Here is a 14,400-nt window from a genome sequence, read left to right as displayed (position 1 = left end):
GTTTAGCAAAATGAAACTTTCAGGGATGAATCTATAGTGGTAAATTTGTAGTTGGCTATATAATTTAGCTACAATGAAAGTGAAAATGTCATTTGATGTCTTTTTTTTATGGTCTTTCATAATTCAGTAATTGCTTCTGATGCTAATTGCATCTTGAGCCGTTAAAGGGGCCCCAAGGTATTTTATATGAAATATGAAAGAGCATAAAAAAGAATCCAATTATATTTTTACTTTCATCCTAGCTAAGTTATATAACCCATGCAACTTTACCATGAACTTTACCTCCCCCCCCCCTTCTGATGTGCAAAGATATACCCTGAATTGGAATATACCATGGATTGTTGACAGCAAAGTTTTAAATCATAAGTTTTAGTGTTAATTTTAGTCAACAGCATTCAAAAAATGTACACTTAAATTGAAATGATAGGATAACAATTTATATTTGAGTGATCTAATAAACGAGGTTTGAACTGTTATAAATAAGTATTTTTGGAATATACTGCTCTTGAACAACTTATTTATGATCTAGTGATATGTTTTTAACTCCTTTTCACTCCATGTGGTTACAAAAACCAAATACCTTTTGGGTTCCACTAAGGGCTCAAGATGCAATTAGCCCCCAAAAGTGATTATTGAATTATTAAAGAGCATAAAAAAAGGCATACAATGTTCATGATAGCAAAGTTATATACACAATTGCAAATTTACCTCTATACTACGTCCTGGGAAGGTATTTTAAAGTAGCTACCTCTCCCTTTAGAGGACAGTTACCAATTACCTTTTGAAATCTTTGTGTTATAAATGTGAAACCTTGCAAAATGAATCTCCTCAAATAAAGCACAAGAAAAGTGCTTTCAGCTTCACAGTTTTGCTCAGTCCCAGTTTATGAGGTTTTAAAAATTTGCAAATACTTAGGAAAAAAGTATTTATAAATAAATATTTAGAAAAAAAACAATTGATATGGCTTAAAATGTTATTGAAATAACAAAAATTACATTTTTAGAACAAAAAACACAGAAAAAAAAATGAAAATTGAGGCAAAATGTGGTTTTGTCAAAATTCTAAAAGATATAAATCTGTCAAATAAGCAATCTTTTAAGATTTAGAAATCAAGGTACAGATGTGTAAGCAGTCCATCATATAAGGAGACATGTTAAGAGCACAATTCTTACTTTGTAAAATGCACAATAATCCTACTTAATATATGTTGCAGTAGAAGAACCTTTATCTTCACTTCTTTCCTTGTTTTTCTAAGAAATTCATGAATTTCTTAGAGCCTATATATTAATAGAGCATATACTCCACCCCTTAATTTGCAAATATATATACCCAGAATTGCATTCTGAAACTAAATATAACCTTCATTTGCATCACAAATGAACTTTTCCCCCATCCCTATGTTGAGCAAGTATATTCTATACCCTGATTTGGATATATTTATTGGTGGGGGTAAAGTTCATCTGTGATGCAAATGATGTTATACTTAGATTCAGGATGCAATTCTGGATATATAATTGCAGATTACCTTAAATTGCAGCTTGGAACAATCTAAGGATTTTTCCTTGTAGAAACTCCAGAGTTGATAATACATGACACATAGTTGAATACATACACTTGACTAGTGGTTTGATGTTGCTGATTTGAGTGCTTTCCATTTATACTTCCATTCTTTTGCTGACCATTTGTTGTCAAGATGGTTCTTAAAGCTGTCTGTGGTTTGGGCAGCAATGGTAACTGGCAGTAATTTGTTCTAGAGGTTGGCAACACGGTTGGTAAGAAAATGGGTGTGTTGCCACTTTGAGGAGAAATGCCTGAATAACTGCAAGTTATGTCCCCTTGTACAGGAGTCCTGAGACACCAGAGGAAGAAGATCAGGAAGTGCTTTTGAATTAATAAGTTTATTAACCAGATTTACATCTTCTAGAATTTTAACATCTTTTTTGAAAAAGGGGGATGCAAGGACCATGCCTGTCTCAAGTCTTGGCCAAACAAGTCCTTTATACAAAAGGCTCGGAATTTTAGGAGAACAGGGGGATATTGTTTTTTTTATGAGCCCTAGTGATGAGCTAGCTGATTCTGCTGCCTTCTTTGCATGAGTGCTAAATTTAAGGTGATTGTCAACAATTACTCCTAGGTCACATTCTTCCAACACTGGAGAAAGGGATTGACTGTAAAGAGAATAAGTTGTGTTGATATTCTTGTGCCCAAAGTGTAAAACATGACATTTTGACACATTGAAAATGAGTAGCCAGGATTTTGCCCACATGTTAAGGAGATCAAGGTCTTTCTGAAGTTGGGAAGTATCCTCAAGAGTGCTAGCTGGACCAATTACCTTGGAATCATCAGCATATAGTGTCATCCTGCTTTTAAGTGCTAGAGGAGCATTGTTTATGAAAATATTGAACATGGTGGGACCAAAAACACTACCCTGTGGAACCCCACTGATAACATTTTGAGAGGAGGAGAGAATAGGATTGCCATCTGCATTAAACAGTCTTACATGCTAAACATGATTCCTCAAGAAATCCAGAATCTATTTAAGAATTTTTTTCCTCTAAACCAATAGATTGTAGCTTAAACTCAATTCTCCTATGACAAACTTTGTCAAATGCTTTTGAAAAATCAAGATGGATCATGTCAACAGGGATTCTCAAATATGCGTAACTTAAGAATTAACTTACATAACAAACTTTTATATTCTTATATTTTTATTATGTGTACAAGGGGGTTTGTACCCTTGTTAATACCTCGCTCTTTACACTAAATCTTAAGTTTTGTCCCAATTCTTTAAGAATGACCACTGAAGCAAAAAGTCTGTAGAAGTGCTCTTTATGCAGTGGACTTTATGCAGTACTCTAAGAGCACTTAGTGCTCTTTATGCAGTGGACTGTTTGTGCATCTATGCCAAAATCAGAAGAGGATTAACATAGAATCTTGACAATACTTTCCTAGAATATGTTTTTGGCCCTGGATTCATTACTTAAGGTAAAATTCTAGTTAATTGACTTCTTGCTATCTCAGAAAGGGTTTAGGTTAGGAAAATGAAACTTTTGGGGATGAATCTACAGACTAAAGTATGTCCCAAGAAGGTATTTTGAATTAACTACCTCCACTCCTTCTCCCTCTAGAGGGCCTTGACCTTTGATGACCTTTAAAAATATGTGTGTTATAAAAGTGAAACCTTGCAAAATAGATCTTCTGCTTAATTCAAGTACAACAAAATTGTTTTCAGCTTCATAACTTTGCTCAACTCCATTTTATAAGGTTTAAAAGATATGCAAATACATTTCCTAAATTTTGAAAAAAATGTTGATATGGTTCAAAATTCTACTCAAATAACAGGAATTGCATTTTCAGAACTAAAGGCAGAAAAAAAGCAACTAGTAACTTAAAATTAAGGTAGAATGTTGTTTTGTCAAAATTTCAATAGGTATAGACCTGTCATGTAGGCAAATCTCAGGACCCTCTGGAGGGAGAAGGAGTGGAGGTGGGTACTTTAAAATACCTTCCTGGGACATACTTTAGCCTGTAGACCCATCCCTGAAAGTTTCATTTTCCAAACCTAAACCCTTTCTGAGATAGCAAGAAGTCAATTAACTAGAATTTTATCATTAGCCTACTTAAAATTTCTTTTACCTCAAGTAACCCCTTTCTAAGATAGAAAAAGTAGTTCCTCTAGAATTTTACCCTATATAGTCATTAGGGGAAGAGGCAGTTGCAGTTGCAGCAATTAGCCTACCACATTTGGAAAGACTATTGAATTATAACTTTGATTTTTTTCCACATGTGTCACCTGATTCCTGAATTATAGGATTTTTACTTATAGGCTATTTATTTACAGAATCTTGACTTCAATTGAAGAGCATTCTAAGCTAAACCTGACAAGAGGTTTTTAAAACTGGAAAATTTAATATATAAATCCATTCTTTACAGTTTCATTCTCCAAAGCGAGACCTAAGATCAGTAAAAATTCATTCTTCTACCTTTTTTCAGTATTTTTTAAACTTGAATAATTTTGCCGGTTTACATGGAAATTTTAGGCCTTTTTTCGCGTCAACCAGCTGGTTTAACCAATGACAGCTTTGGTTTAACCAGCTTGTATGTTTAACGCAAAAACGGAAAAAAATTACATGGGTGTGTTCCAGGGACTTACTGTAGTAACCGAATGGTTACTATTTCCGTTCCTAGCGAGAAAATGGTTACTGCCCAACCCACTGGGAACGAGAATAGTTACTGCCGGCAGTAACCGCAGTAAGTGATTTTCTTACCGTGCTCAAAAGAATGGTTAGCGCAGTAAGTACATAATTCACCTTCTTCAATAAAAATCTCATTCAACAAAAAATAAATATGGACAAGAATGAAGTAATGGAATATGAAGTTATTTGCTTGGAAGAAGGTGGGACAATGATTTTGCAAAAGAAAGAGGGATCTGTGCCAGGTTAGTAAATCACCATATTTTGGGATCAACATTAAAGGACACCCTGAGTAGTAGGCTATCTATTAGCAAGTAGGTTAAATCAATGAAAAACTTATTATTTAATTTAAGTTTTCAATGTTTTCTGGCATATCCAGGCAAAATTATTACCTTAAATTGCCATTTGGAATCATTCTAAGGATTGACTTCTTCCAGGTAACATTGAGGCTCCATTAAATTGCCACATGGTAGCATTTTAAGCATTAACTCCTTTTAGGCTCTGTAAACAGGCCTAGGTGAAGTATTACAGATAAGTCGAGGATTTATGGGCTGCCAAATCATTATTCTGTGACTGTCTTTAATCCTATTGAAGAAGTAGGCTAGGGTAGACTATTCAGAGTCTATTCCAAAGGATGGTAATTTTATCCAGTAAAATTCTAGTTGATTGACTTCTTGCTATCACTGAAATGGGTTAGGTTAGGAAAATGAAACTTTCAGGGATGGGTCTACAGGCTAAAGTATGTCCTGGGAGGGTATTTCAAGGTACACATCTCTACTCATTCTTGCTCTAGAGGGCCTTGATCTTTGATGACCTTCAAAAATATTTATAGCAGAAGTTACATGTTTCCCATTGATTCTGCCAATCTATCCCTCAACCTTTAACTCCCTGTTAATTGAAGCAACTGTAAACAAAGCAAGAATGGGGGAAAAGGTAACAGGTGAAAGAATACATTGGAACTACATAATTTTGGCTATATATTTGCACATTAGGCAGGTTGGAGGTAAATTACAGTATAGAGATGCATGCTTTTCCCTTTGGTATGTAGGCTAAGTAGAAGGTCACTTGTACCTGATGCCATCCGTGTTGTTTTTAGTTGGATGGGAAACATCCAAAGAAAGTTTCCTCTGAAAAGGAAAGGTGAGAATGCCCAAAAGTGAGATTGAATTTGTCAAAGCTTGGAGGTTTGCCCCTTCAGTCTGTTTAAAGGAAAATGGATTCATAATTGAAGCTTTGTTCATTTCAATCTTAAGGGTGACCTATATTTGTGACAATTCATTAAATGGTTGCAAAGGGGTACTTTTGTTTATTCATTTGTCTTCTTTATTTTCTAACAGTTTTTTAATCTTTAAATTGATATCCATTTCTTACAAATTTTTATTGATACCAGAGGTTCATTTGCAAGTTTTCACCTACTTTGTAATCCCTGGTCTCACAATTACATTTAAATTTACTGAAGCTAGGAAACATAGAGCTACTATCTATTTAAAGAAAATCAATGGATATAAGTAGGTTTTATTGTATTTAAGCCCTAGGGCCATGGCAATTAAAGACAAATTAAAGAAGATTAACTTTAAAATACTGGACATTAAATAAGCATGATAGTCACAAAGAAAAACAAATAAAAAAATTATACTTCTGTGTTCAGTTGCCAACCTGAGCAACAGTCATAAATTTTTTTAATCTTGCAGAACATTCACCCCAATTATATTCACAAGCTGTCTCTCATGATCCACACTCTTAAGTCAGTAGGCCAGTAAAGGACCTGGTGGTCCTTTAGCCAGGTAGTGCAATAGGAAGCTAGGGACCAGCCAGCCTATGCTCTTGCATGCCCTTCCTTCCTTCCTATTGTCCCTAGATTTCCATCTGTACTCATTTAAAGTTAGGCCAATTCTAGCTGAGGTTAGTCATATCACCAACCCCTATCCAAAACAAAATAAACTGACCATGCCAGGAATTAAACCTGTACCCCTTGGACAAAGCATTCCAGCCCAAAGTGCCTGCCACTTAGCAAGGAACACAAATTTGACCAGAGAACAATAATTATTTTAAAAAAAGTAGAATATTGAAAAAAAAATTGCTATAGTTGTCCCACTACTATCCTGTAAATGCTATAGGCCCATTTTATTTAGACAAATCAATTTAAGACAGGTATCAACAAAACTCCATCAGGGATTGTATATGCTTAAGATACAATCAAGCTATTTGAATGCTTAGTTATGTGATATTCTTGTCTTCAAATAATAAAAAGAGAAAAAGTATATGATCTATTTATTTTTCACCAGCTCATTTGAGCAAAATCATTTGTGACAGCCAAATGCCCATGGTTGGCTTAGAACCTCTCTAAATGCTCTGAAACAGAAGGAATAAAGAATTATACTAATCAGCATTAAACTGTCCCTTAAATTTAAACACGTGCGTTTAATTCGAAAATGACGCTACTGCTACTCAGCTTACTGTGCCGTTCCCACTGGCTCTACCGCAGTTAGAAATGGGCAGTTACCGCGCAGTTACTGCAGTTACTGAAAAATCGTCAGCTGGAACACACCCATGGTTGAGCTCAAACAAAACTGGTTCGCGAAAACACTCTTTTTACTTGTCGGTTTGGGCAAAGAATTTCAAACATAAAACATCCGTAAAACATCCGTAAAGGAAGAAAAGAAGAAATCAATTGATGAAAAATTTATATTATTGATTTCATTTATTTTCTGAGTGAAAGGAAGTAAAGCTCTTGCTACTCCTTTTGTTTGAGAAGTATTATTTTGCCTTTTCATACAAATCTATTGCGTGGTTAGAGTTTCTGGAATTTCCCTTTCCTGAACCCAATGTTTCCTAACACTTCTAGCCCCCTCAGGGAAGGGGGCCAAACATCTAATTGGTTATCAGAAGCTGATATTCCTATTGTTGTATGTCCAATGATGATAGCCTGAATGAAACCATGATTACTGTCTCTGAGCCACCAATCTCTGAAACTGACAACCTGCTAAATGAGGATTTTCAGACAGTAGGCAGAAAACAGAAACGAAAAAAACCTTCTATGAGTCCTCCTGAAATAATGGGACTCTCAAACCCAAATCCAGCTGTGGAGATAAAGGACAAATCCATTATCCTATTTACTCCAACAGTAAAAGATCAATCTTTCTCTATCAAAAATATTACTAACATTAGAATGAATCTTTTCAAAACTTTTAGATGCAGCTTCACTGTGAATGTGAACAGAGATGGTTCACTAATGGTTATGTTTCTTGACAGAAATGAAGCCTACAAAGCCCTTAGCCTAAATAAAATTGGCAATATCCCTGTTACACCTGAATGGTGGAAACCAACCCTGAAAAATTCTCAGAAAATAGTATTGTACAACATACCATTGGAACTGTCAAATGACGACTTGAAAGATGGCCTTATGAACAATAAGGGGGAAATGCTGGAGGTTCTGGATGTTCATCGTATGGGCAAACTAGATTCTAAGGGAACAAGAAGTAGTAAGAGTGTTCTCTTTATCTTACCTGCTAGTTCCCAATTTGACTCAGTATTCCTTTTTGGTCAGCAAAAAGCTCATAAAATATACCAAGAAAAACCTCTTCAATGCTCAAAATGTTTTAAGCTTGGTCACTCATCTAAGTATTGTTCTTCTTCTGTGCCAGGGTGCCCTAATTGCCTTGGTAATCACTCCTTGTCTACAGAAAGTAGATGCACTGAAGTGCCTAAATGTACAAACTGTGATGGTAGACATCAATCAACAGATCACAATTCATGTCCTAAATATGTTCAACGAGCTAAAGTTTTAAAGATTGCTCTTCAAGAAAATGTTCCTTTCCCAATAGCTGCAATGGAGCTGGCCAAGCGGTCCAAAGTACCATCAGGTCCAAGAGTTAATGAGGCCAAAGAAGGGAATTTAGCCCTTCCTCAAAAACCCTGGCTACAGGTCCACAAGAACCACCCAAATCAGGCACTCATACCTCCTACTGAGACTTCTTACCCTCCATTGGCTAAGGAGCATCCCAAGGTGGCTGAAGCTAGTCCATCCCTCAACAATCCTAAAACTAAGCCTAAATCTTGGTCTGAAAGAGTGGCAGCTTTTCCTAATATTTCTACTCAAGCCATAACTATGCAAGATAGAGTTGGACCTCATATTACTAATTTAATTAAATATGTTGCATCAGTGGACCTAATATTACAATCAAATATGGCTAAAGATAAAAAAGCAAGTATTACAAAAGAAATTGCAGAATACTACTTTTCCAATTCTATTTTCAATGAAATAGGAACAGAATTATCATCCATTCTCACAAAATATCATGCAGGTCATCTATTCAACCCTTCCTATGTTAACTAAGCTACAGATCCTACAATGGAATTGCGTCTCTTTAAATTCAAATAAACTTGCTGATCTTATCCAATGTGCAAATGATAAGAGAATTGGAATTATTTGTCTACAAGAGACTAATCTTCATCAGTATAAGAAAATCAAAATGCCTGGGTACAAGTGCTACAGGAAGGATAGATCAACTAACAGAAAGGGAGGGGGTGTGGCAATTTTTGTTCATGTTTCAATCCAACACTCCCCTCAACCCTTAACTATCTACAGGGATGAAATAGATGTTGTAGGCATATTAATTACCTTAGCTAATGGTAACCATCTTGCCATAAAATCCTTTTATAATCCATGTGGGAGTAAGGACATCCAAAGTATCTTGGAAACAGAATTATCAGGTAATAATACCTTTATTTTTGGTGATTTTAATGCCCACAGTCCTCTCTGGGAACAATCAGCAGGTAGCAACAAAGCAGGAAGAGGAATAGAGTACATATTGTCCAATTTTCCTGACACCTTGATTTTCACTCCATTTGACTTTCAGACCAGGTATAATATTTCTTCTAACTCTTTCTCAACTATAGATTTGCTTCTAGGTCCTTCTTCATATTATGATTTAGTTCAGATGGTAAAGGTGTCGTCTCTTCAATCTGATCATTGTGCAATTCTTACATCATTTCAAGATTTATGCTACACTCCCAAACCCTACGTCCCTACATTTATCAACTCCAAAGGTAATTGGTCCCTTTTTCATGAGATATTAAATGAAGTAGATTTTTCCTTTGTTTCTCCTAATTATGATATTAATGCCATTGAGTCTAATTTGAGATCAATTCTGCTGGAGTCAGCTAAATCGGCAATTCCAATGACTAGGGTACGTTTTTACAATGGCTCCAAAAGACCCAAGAATTGGTGGAATGATGAGTGTAGGGTTGCAGTTCTGGCAAAAAAGAAAGGCTCGTAAAATGTTTCAAAAGCACCCATCTCAGTCAACAGCAATTTCTTATAAGCAGTCATGTGCTAAGGTGAAACTAGTTTGTGGGAGAGCTAAACAGGGTAGATGGCTGAATTTACGCTCAAGTATCAGTTTTAGAACCACAATTTCAAAAGCTAACAATTTCATTAGTCAACTAATTAGTGGAAAGCAGCCTATTGATGACCGTAGATATGATATCATTCAGGATGGATATCCAATTGTATCAGATAAAAAGAAGGCAGATCTGTTTACCAATGTTTTTAAAAACGATTGCTCAGATTTTCATCCCAGCCGACCTCCTTTTTGTAATCTCCCTCTTACCTGTTCTTATAAGGGTACTCTGATGAAACCTTTTTCCCAAGATGAATTTTGTGTAGCACTTAATTCTCTTAACATCAAGTCTTCCCCAGGTTATGATGGTATTTGTATGAAGTGGATTCTTGAGTCCCCAAAGGTGTTTCATACAGCCCTCTTAAGTCTTTATAATCTTATTTGGTCAAGTCAAAAGTTCCCAGATGCCTGGAAGATTGCTCAGGTATTCCCAGCTTTAAAACCTTCTTATTCATCTAATGATCTCAAGTCTTACCGTCCTATATCAGTATTACCTTCCTTTAGTAAAGTTCTGGAAAGGCTTGTCTTATCAAGAATTGAGTGGTTTTCTGAAGTCAACAATCTCTTTCCTAGTGAACAAACAGGTTTCAGAAAAGGACATAGCTCTTTAGATAACATTACCCGGCTAGAAATTGATGTTTGTAACTCCCTCAAAAAAAGACATGTCACAATGGCTGCTCTGTTTGACTGGTCGAATGCCTATGGAAATGTAGTCCACAATAAATTATTGGAAATCCTAATAAATCTTGACTTCCCGTATCCTTTTATAAGTTTTATAAAGTCTTTTCTAACTGATAGATATTTTTACGTTCAAGTAAATCAGTCTAGAAGTGAGCAATGCCCCATTACGAGAGGACTTCCTCAAGGTGCAATATTGAGTCCTCTTCTATTCAACTTGTATGTTTCTGAATTTCAAGTATCTCATGCATCATTTGGCCTTTATGCAGATGATTTGATCATTTGGAAGTCAGGAAGGGATATTAGCCTTCTTCAAAGCCTTATTTAACAGGATATAAGTCTAGTCCAGAGATTCTCTTTAGCATTTGGCTTCCCAATATCAATCAGTAAAACTAAAGCCATTATATTTACTAATGGTACTCTAGACCCTCCTAATCCACTGACAATTTTCTCAAGGGAGATCCCATATTGCAATTCAGTGAAGTTACTTGGTTTATTAATGGATTCTAAAATGCAGTGGCATGAACATATTAATTCTTTGAAATCTCTGATTATTCAGAGACTTTTTATTCTAAAAAGACTTGCTGGAAGTAAGTGGGGATGTCACCCAAAGATTATTTTGGATTTTTACAAATTATATATTCGTTCAAATATAGATTATGGGATTCAAATATTTTCAGCTCGTCCCCCATCCTCATTCAAAATCCTTGAATCTTTACAAAATTCTGCTATTCGAATAGCTTTGGGTGTGCATAAGCATACTCCTCTGTCAAAGTTAAGAACACTGTCGGGATTGGTGTCCCTAAGTGAAAGAGCATCTAGTCTAAGGATAAAGTATTTCTCGCAAATCCAGGCTTGCACATACCTTTGCTGAGAAGTCAGCCTGTCCCAATGCCCATTCATCATGGAATCAGTTTCAACTGGAGGTCCCAAACTGGAATCAACATTCGCTTCATGCATATCCCTTTACTGAGTCCCCCCCATGGGAAATGAGTCCTCCAAGCTGTCAAGTAGAACTTATCTCTATTAGTAAAGATTTGATTCCTAATTATGAGATCCAGACTATTTTGGCTGAACACATCTCAAAGGCTTACCCCAACTATAGAAAAATATATACTGATGGATCCGTCCAGAGGGAAAAAGCTGGAGCAGGAGCATGTATCCCATCCCTGAATTTGAATATTTATTCTCCTCTCCCATTGGGATCTTCTATCTTGTCTGCTGAATTATGTGCCATCCGCCTGGCCTTGGATGCTCTCATAAATTATAACATTGAATCTGAAAATATACTCTGTCTCTCCGACTCTAAATCAGCATTACTACTGATCCAAAATATTAATAGAATTGCTAATGACAAAGATTTATATAATATTAGAAGACAGCTTCTTAATCTAAGGATCAAGGAAAATGAAGTTTATTTTCAACATGTTCCTAGTCATAAAGGTATAAAATATAATGATATGGCTGATTCTCTAGCAGCAAAGGCTTCCATGTTATCTCCTAGTCCTTCCTCTGACCTCAATTCACGAGATATTATCAGGCAAAGATCCAAAGTTAATCACAGTACATTAATGTTATCTCCATTTCATACAAGATTAAATACAGTGCTATATTACCGGCTGAAATCAGGTGCCCTACTTCTAAATAGCTTGTTATTTAATTGGAAGCTACATCATTCCCCTTTATGCCGAATCTGCTTTTCAACAGAGGAAACAATCCAGCATATTTTATTTGATTGCCAGGCTCAGAGTGAGGAGACTGTTGCTCTTAAGCGTTTCTGCTCCTTGGCTAAGATTCCAAATACTTATACAGCTATCCTGGATTCTAACCTGCCATGGGAAATTGATCGTAAGATATTTAAGGCAGCAATTGATACCTTAAAGAAGAGAAATATTGTTTAATAAGGATTAAAGCTTGAAGAAGTCAATTTTTAATGGGAGGCGATTTATCCATAGTTTTTGATTGTGCAGAAGAGAGCGGGAATGAGTAGGAAGAGCTGTATTGGTACCGGCCGGCCTAGTGCCTTAAACTGCTGGGGACAGGTAGCTCAGGTGCTCGCACTTCCCACAATCAATAACAGTGTATTATTGTTCATAATCGTATATATCCATTGTTTGCAGACTGGAGGAGAATAGCGCTTCCATTAGCTAGTTTTTCTGAAGAAGAAGTCAAAGAGGTGAAAGGACTTGTTGTTAGTCCATGGGTGTGTTCCAGCTGATGGTTTTTCAGTAGCCGCAGTTACTGCGCGGTAACTGCCCATTTTTAACTGCAGTAGAGCCAGTGGGAACGGCACAGTAAGCTGACTAGCAGTAGCGTTATTTTCAAATTAAATACACGTGTTTAAATTTAAGGGACAGTTTAATACTGATTAGTATAATTTTTTAATTCCTTCTGTTTCAGAGCATTTAGAGAGGTTCTAAGTCAACCATGGGCATTTGGCTGTCACAAATGATTTTGCTCAAATGAGCTGGTGAAAAATAAATAGAACATTTAAATTTTCTCTTTTTTTATTATTTCAAGACTAGAATATGACAAAGCTAAGCATTCACATAGCTTGATTGTATCTTAAGCAAATACAATCCCTGATGGAGTTTTGTTGATACCTGTCTTAAATTGATTTGTCTAAATAAAATGGGCCTATAGCATTTACAGGATAGTAGTGGGACAACTATAGCAAGTTTTTTTTTTCAATATTCTATTCTTTTTTCAAATAATTATTGTTCTCTGGTCAAATTTGTGTTCCTTGCTAAGTGGTAGGCGCTCTGGGTTGGAATCCTTTGTCCAAGGGGTACAGGTTTAATTCCTGGCATTGCCAGTTTATTTGGTTTTGGATAGGGGTTTGTGATATGACTAACCTCAGCTAGAATTGGCCCAACTTTAAATGAGTACAGATGGAAATCTAGGGACAGTAAGGAGGAAGGACATGCAAGAGCATAGGCTGTCTGGTCCCTAGCTTCCTATTGCACTACCTGGCCAAAGGACCACCAGGTTCTTTACTGGCCTACTGACTTAGCCATAGAAACTTTCTTTCAAACCCATTAAATATAAGTAGAAATGAAGAATACCAGTATGATGGTCCTTCCATTTCCCTGAAATGTGGATGTATGGACAAGAGTGTGGATCATGAGAGATAGCTTGTGAATGTAATGGGGGTGAATGTTCTGCAAGATTTAAAAATTTATGACAGTTGCTCAGGTTGGCAACTGAACACAGAAGTATAATTTTGTCTTTTGTTTTTCTTTGTGACTATTATGCTTATTGAATGTCAAGTATTCTAAAGTTAATCTCCTTTATTTTGTTTTTAATTGCCATGGCCCTAGGGCTTAAATACAATAAAACCTACTTACATCCATTGATTTTCTTTAAATAGATAGGAGTTCTATGTTTCCTAGCTTCAGTAAATTTAAATGTAATTGTGAGACCAGGGATTACAAAGTAGGTGAAAACTTGCAAATGGACCACTGGTATCAATAAAAATTTGTAAGAAATGAATATCAATTTAAAGATTAAACAAAAACTGTTAGAAAACAAAGAAGACTAATGAATAAACAAAAGTCTCCCTTTACAACCATTTAATGAATTGTCACAAATATAGATCACCCTTAAGATTGAAATGAACAAAGCTTCAATTATGAATCCATTTTCCTTTAAACAGACTGAAGGGGCAAACCTCCAAGCTTTGACAAATTCAATCTCACTTTTGGGCAATCTCACCTTTCCTTTTCAAAGGAAACATTCTTTGGATGTTTCCAATCCAATTAAAAACAGCAGGGACAGCATCAGGTACAAGTGACCTTCTACTTAGCCTACATACCAAAGGGAAAAGCATGCATCTCTATACTGTAATTTACCTCCAACCTTCCTAATGTGCAAATATATAGCCAAAATTATGTAGTTCCAATGTCTTCTGTCACCTGTTACCTTTTCCCCCATTCTTGCTTTGTCACAGTTGCTTCAATTAAAAGGGAGTTAAAGGTTGAGGGATAGATTGGCAGAATCAATGGGTAACATATAACTTCAGCTATATATTTCTATATTAGGAGGGTTGGGGGTAGAGTAGAGCAGGACTGCATGTAAAATTGTGTAAGCTATAATTATTGTGCAATTATAAAAAATCGGTTTCTTAA

The 14,400-nt window shown here is 35.9% G+C and overlaps 1 protein-coding gene across 3 annotated transcripts in view; it reads right to left on the bottom strand.

Moving 5' to 3' along the window:
- Window positions 1-14,400, bottom strand: part of LOC136033005 (DNA polymerase subunit gamma-1-like) — a 118,659-nt gene that overhangs the window by 92,022 nt on the left and 12,237 nt on the right. Inside the window, exon 1 of one of the 3 annotated variants that reach the window (XM_065713532.1) lies at window positions 3,984-4,066. The exons of 1 other annotated variant lie outside the window; for it this stretch is intronic. The gene's annotated coding sequence lies outside the window, so the exon portion shown is untranslated. Of the gene's footprint in view, window positions 1-3,931; window positions 4,067-14,400 lie in introns of those variants that run through there. One more of the 3 variants, XM_065713533.1, reaches the window with a different exon arrangement.

The sequence above is a fragment of the Artemia franciscana genome, chromosome 11 (assembly GCF_032884065.1).
Source record: "Artemia franciscana chromosome 11, ASM3288406v1, whole genome shotgun sequence".
Classification (NCBI taxonomy): domain Eukaryota; kingdom Metazoa; phylum Arthropoda; class Branchiopoda; order Anostraca; family Artemiidae; genus Artemia; species Artemia franciscana.
Note: the sequence above shows the minus strand (reverse complement) of the source record. Positions and strands in the feature narration are given on the sequence as shown.